Below are 6,439 nucleotides of genomic sequence, written 5' to 3'. Positions count from 1 at the left end.
CATTCGGATTCATCGAACTACGATTGAACAAACTATTTTTAATCGAACAGTCATCATCGAACTTGAAAGTGAAAGTTTTCCCTACGATCTCTTAATAATTTACAAGACAACTTGCGAATTAGATTTTGAGATAACTTGATAATAATTCGTCGGATAAGATATGATAAGCCGGTAAGTATGCTACTAAATTACACTATAGATTTCTGTATTACATTGCTTACCCGTAGCCTTTTTATGAATAGCACTTCAAAATAGGTCATTTTAATAATAAAGTCATGGGAAGTTTTTTAATTTGTACAGTAAAACCTCTAATTAACGGACACTCTAAAAGGCGGACACCTCTGATTACCGGACAATTTAATTTTCCCCGGCCGTTTCCTAGTCAAATCCTCATAAAAAAGTTTCTAAAAGGCGGACACTCAATTAGCGGACCCTCTGATTAGCGGACAAATTTTTTCGCACGAAATGGCCAAAACCCCTATTTTAGCTCTCCAATTAGCGGACATTGAATATCAAACGGGTCACAGACGTCCAAATTCGAAAAAAAAATATTTAGATATTTTTATTTCAAGCACTTATTAGTCTCGTTAATATTATTCAAATTATTTCTACAAATTTCCAGTTTTCCCTTGACCCATTGTATTTTCAATTTTGGTGTTATATTTCTAGATTTTCTTTTATTTGTTAAAAACTAAATTGTTTCGTTTTAATAACCTATCTCTTGTTCTTCTATGGCCTAGTGTCTACAGATAAGTACTTTAGACCCCAATCTTGTATTTTCGACACCCTGGAATGGCCTAATTTCAAAATTGGAGCTCCGAGATCAAAAGTTTCTAATATGCGAACACTTCTAATTAGCGGACACTAACCCTTTTCCCCGATGGATCTTTTGATTACAAAAAAAAGAAAACAAGCAACATGCTGAATGGACCTACCTAATGATTAACATCAGATGAAAATAAGAAAAAAGTGACAATAATTGTACAAAAATTCAGAATGGAAAAATAAAAACGACGATTAGAAGGAAGTACAATCAAGAAACCTAATTCGTTGTTAAAGTCAAAGAGGTTGAAAAGCTCATTTTGGCTGAAACTTCAGACGAAAAAATGTTTAACACAAAGTTGGATTTGTCCAAAAGTGGACATGGGATAGATGTTGGAATTTCACCTTTGGGGGGGGGGTACTAGGTTTACGAGGTGACGGGGTGTCCGAGCAGAAAGTCGACCCTTTGAGAGACAAAATTTTGATGATTTTGGGACCCTTTGAGAGACTTTCCTAAAATTTTGGTAGATTTTTTCCAATTTCGGTTTGATTTTCACCAAATTTGGTCAAAACTTCTGGAAATCGTGTCCTTTTTAGAGAAAAATTTTCGATTTTCGTGATTTTGGGACCCTTTTAGAGACTAACTTATGAATTTGTACCCCTCTGAGAGACTTTTCAGGCCTGAAAAAAGGTACCCTTATGGTTCGCATCCATTTTGCCTAAGTAAACCCCCCGGGAAATTTCACCTAAATCTGTTCGTTAGAATGTCTTAAACCTGTTCGTTATTCTCTGAGAAAGTATATCCGAGGCGGTCGCTTTAGATGTTCACTGTTCACTGCAGCTTTCGTCACATTTGTCAGATTGATTTAAATGATGTGTTGAACTAAGTAGGCCCCTAGTATAATGTGAATGAGTGCATTTTATATTGAGGAAGCTGCGTCGAAAATTCCGTCCAGTTTCGATAACTCAATCAAAAGTTATGATGATTCCAAGTTTCTGTTAATGTTACGCCACACTTTGACGTTCATTTCTCTGCTTTCCTACACACAAAAACTCTCTCCAGACAAGAAAGCCTCAAAACCAATCATAAACAAGACGACTTAAAGTCGAAAATTTCGCATAATACTTGAACATCAACGACGAAGACGCGTGATACGTGACTCCTGCAGCATAAAAAAGATTCCTTTAAAAATGCGACTAAAGAATTCTATTCTATAAAGCGTAAACAAAATCTTTCAATTCAGAATAATTCAGAGAACTGCAATATACTTGAGAAAAATAATTTGTAAATTTTTTTGAAAACGAAGAAGAAAAAATGAACTTTTCATTCTTTGATGCCAGAAACCTCATTTTGTGCTTTGAAGGAACTTGTGATAAAGACTTCTTACTTGCGTAAAGTTTATATCAACTTCTTTTTATAAACAGTAGAATTTATCTAAAATTGAGAAAAATGGCTAGTCAGAAAAATCTGTTGTATACTATCTTCGCTTTCTGATATGAATGATGGTCCACCACCATCAAAATCATTGGACTTTTCCAGAAAAAAATTGAATATGTGGGGGGGTGAAGGATATAACATTTTTTGGAAACCCCCCCCCCTGGACATTGTGACTTTTGATGGGCTTTTGATCCCCCGGACAGCAGGTCTAACCTCCCCGCCCCGGACAAGCATCAGTTGATCCCATCGAGAGCAAGTTTACTCCCCCATTTTGTAGATTTTTTACTACCCTCCCCCACCCCCATGTACAGACATTTTCTGGAAGAGCCCATTAAAGGCAAAAAGCAGTTGAGGACACTCATTTTTTTATAAGCATACAGTAAATTTCGGCTGAAGCTCACTATGCTTAAGTAAATCTCAATATTGAGACTCAAATTATGCTTAACCCTATGCTTGGTAAAAAAATTATGTAAGTTTAGATAGTGTACATTCTCAAGAGACCAAGTTGTGTTATTTATAAGAGATTAAACAAAATAAAATCACCAATTTTTCGAATTTTGTTTGTAATTCTCTTCTTCATTCTTCTGTTATTTTCTGAAGTTTGGGAAATTATGATTCTAAAAATTTCTTTGGGTGAGCCTCAAGGTATGCTTAGCATATACTTAATTTTTCTGGAAATTTGAGCTTCAGTATGCTTATAAACGTTATGCTTATAAAAGAAATGAGTGTAGTTGAGCTCCAGCTCCAGCTTCTGGACTAGAAAATTGCAGGGTAAAAACTAGCCAACTTTAAGCTTTAAAGAAATAATACTCCTTGAGATTAAACTTTGACTCCTTTATAACTGCTTTAAACTGCATCCCATTAAACAAACCCTCCCCAATCTCTTGCCGATTATCCTGTGAAAAATATATAGGGGAAAGATTCCAGAAAAGTAACAAGAATATTAGTGCGGAAATGGGAATCTTATACAGACAACGTACCATGGTTCAAAATGAAAATCCTAATTAGCAAAAGGTGTATCAAGATCGGTGAAGTTTGATTGAAGCTCAATTAGTTTGATTTATTACCTTGTTGCCCATTCTTTTTACATTCCGAAGGCTTATTAGCAGACACCCACGCTAAAGCTTAAAGACAAAGAGCGAGCCAATATCTATCATCCCATCGGGGAGGAAAAGCTGGAACTTTTACTAATCAAACTCATCGAACACCAATCAAACTTCATCGGATAAAAAACTGTCATCATTAACGAGGGACCGCTGTACATTGTGCGGTGGTGTACGGTGGGGCTGGATCTAAATGTCCTTTGTACGGCGATCTGCGGCGATGAAAATAGGTTAATTTGAAATCTGCTGTATTATCTGTACACCCCACCTTACCCACCGTAAATCACCGTACAATGACAATGTACGGCAGTGTCTAGACAGGGTCGTTTCGATTATACAAAAATGGTTGCTGAATTTCAATTGACATGATTTCTAAGAAATACCGTGAGATCGGGTAACTTGCATACACATAGCCCTCAAATGAATGAATGACCCATTTGGTCATTAAAATACAGGTCATTAAAATACAAAGTTAAACCAAAACAAAAATGGTAGGCTAGAGCTGCAAGCGGAGCTGCGTAGTTCATTTGTTTTGAAATTTTGCTGCTTTGATTGGTCAGTCATTTGATGGCTGTGCCAGTTACCCACCACTGATGCAAGTTACCCGACTTCACGGTACTTGCTAAAACTGACTGTTTGTCACAACTAGTTTCACTATTAACACATAACTATCTGGTGAAAAAAGGAAAAAAAGATCATACCTGTGCTGTTTGTAGTTTTGGTGAAGAAGAGAAGAGAGGGTTAATAATGTTGTTGTTTGTTTGGAAAATTCAAAATTAACTCTTTTTGTACTACTTACTGGATACTGAGCATGATCAATTTATTGGTGCATTCACTAACTACACAAACATAAAATACTTAGTAGTAAACAAATATTAAACCTCTTTAAACACTCTACAAAAGACCAGAAAATATGATAAAAATTTATACAGCAGCAGCAAGTTTCAAAATCAAGCAGCCATTAAAAAAAGTTCTCACAATGAATGTTTACAAAGGCTTGGTTACACTTCTTGCACTAGCGTATTTTATTTATTAAGAAAAGCCCTGTTTTTTATCACTTTTTATCTTTGGGAGTGAGTCCACCTTTAGAATATTTACCGTAGTACGCCCGCAGCCAAACGCCCACGCCATAATTTGCGCCCTAAAAAATGTCTCGCCAGCCAGACACACGGAAGGCTATCGTAATACTTTCGCTAAGCGAAATTAATAACAGGATAATACAATAAAAAGTCTGTTCAAGGTGTGCGAGAGTTGGAAGGGTACATTGTAAGATTTGTCACATTGTAAGAGGAAGGGTTAAATTTGCATTTTATAAAGACATCCTCCCAGTTTAAAAATTTACCCGATTCCGCAATTCTGCAAACTTTTTCTCCACTTTCCGTCAAACCGTCTAAAAATCTACCAAACTTCCGCCACGGAAAATATGCCTTTGAAATTCAAGTTTTTTGTCAAAAATTCTGCGAATTTTGAATATTTTTAGCCAATTCCGAAATTCCGCAAAACTTTTTGCTAAATTCCGTTTTTCTGCACTAAAATTGTGTAATTTTCCGTCTCCGTCGGAGAACGTAATTTCTGAAATTCCGTCTAAATGTTTGTCAAATTCTGCCACTCGTCCGAAAAAAGGGCTGATTTCGCTCCCCCGGCCGCCAGCCATGAAATTCTCGCTTCTTATCTTAGTTATGTTATACACAGTTTTTTTATAAGAATTGCATAAATTGAAATCAGCCTCGTGATTATTTTCAACCTCGCATGCTGAATAAATAATAAACTATCCTGCGTCGTGTGACGTGGTGCCATCACAGGGGGGTCAAAGTAAGCCCTGGGGTAAGAAGATCAATTTTTTTTATTTAATTAATGGTTAAGTACCCTCTCCCCTCCCTGCACGCACGCGTAGGTAAATGGCTATACCCCCTGGTGAGTGCGTAATTTTTCATTCACCCCCCCCCCTTGGTTGAAGAAAATCAAATCCTTTGGTTCATATTTCATACATGAAACTCAATATTTACTAGAAACTTCTCTCTTTCCCCTTCATGCGTCTATATAGAAGTGTAAAGTCGACAAAAATTACCAAGCAAAAAAGGGCTACGAATAAAAACATTTTCCTTTGACCCCTCCCCTCACCCTGTACGCAAGCATATGCTTCTGAGAAGACCCACCTCCTCCTTAGTGCGTACGTACTATGTTGACGGCCCCAAGGTTCTTTTATAGTATAATTTTGATTTAAAAAAGATGTATAAGTATAGTATTTGTTAGCTTAGTTGCATACAAAGTCAGTAAAAACAATCTCGCCTTTGCCGAAAACTTTTCGTATACCTAGAGAAATGTAAAGAGATGGAAAAACAGCTTTTCTGATAACTCAAAGTTCAATAATAACTTCTATTGAAAATTCCATTGTAAAAACGTTGATTAGGTAGTCATTAAATGAAAGTCCAGAAAAGACGGCTCGCCATACAAATCGGACGGTTTCTACATGATTTGACGATAAAAATGAAAAATTGTTTTTCCTTTTTTGCCGATTACTAGTTCAATTTTTAAGAATAAGGAGCAATATTTTTACCAATGTATAACAAAAGAAATTCTTAACACAATGAAATTAAATTGGTTCTTGTAAAACTATCAGATGTCGAGTAATTAAATCAAGATGAAGTTATAATTTTCTCGAGCTCTAGCTTTCCATATTATGGTGCAGTAATGACGCGGTTATATCAGTAAAATCGCTAGGAAATTCTGAGCAAGAAGAAATAGGTACCTTTTCGTATAGGAGAGGTGTACCCAATATATGAGCCCTAAAAGTTAGAGCAAAATCAGGCTTGAAACAAAAGAATTTTGTCACAACACGCTAACTATGCAGATTTTTTATAGCGACACCAAAAGAAACCTATTTACTCGACATAAACTTCCTTAAGGGCAAGAGACCTGGTATATGACGAGCCGTTTTTCCATCGTTTTCAAGAAGCTGTTTTTCCATCTCTTTACATTCCTCTGGTATACCCAAGGCAATGTGAATAAAAATATTTTGTTATCAAAGGCAAAATAGCAACAAATGGGTTTACATCTAGGGGAAAATCGATTAAGGAATACAATGAAAACAGCACGAATTCTTTTGGTTCCACCACGATTCCTTTGTAAATCATAA

Source organism: Clytia hemisphaerica, unplaced genomic scaffold, assembly GCF_902728285.1.
Source record: "Clytia hemisphaerica strain Z4C2 unplaced genomic scaffold, Clytia hemisphaerica genome assembly, whole genome shotgun sequence".
Taxonomy (NCBI): Eukaryota; Metazoa; Cnidaria; class Hydrozoa; order Leptothecata; family Clytiidae; genus Clytia; species Clytia hemisphaerica.
Note: the sequence above shows the minus strand (reverse complement) of the source record.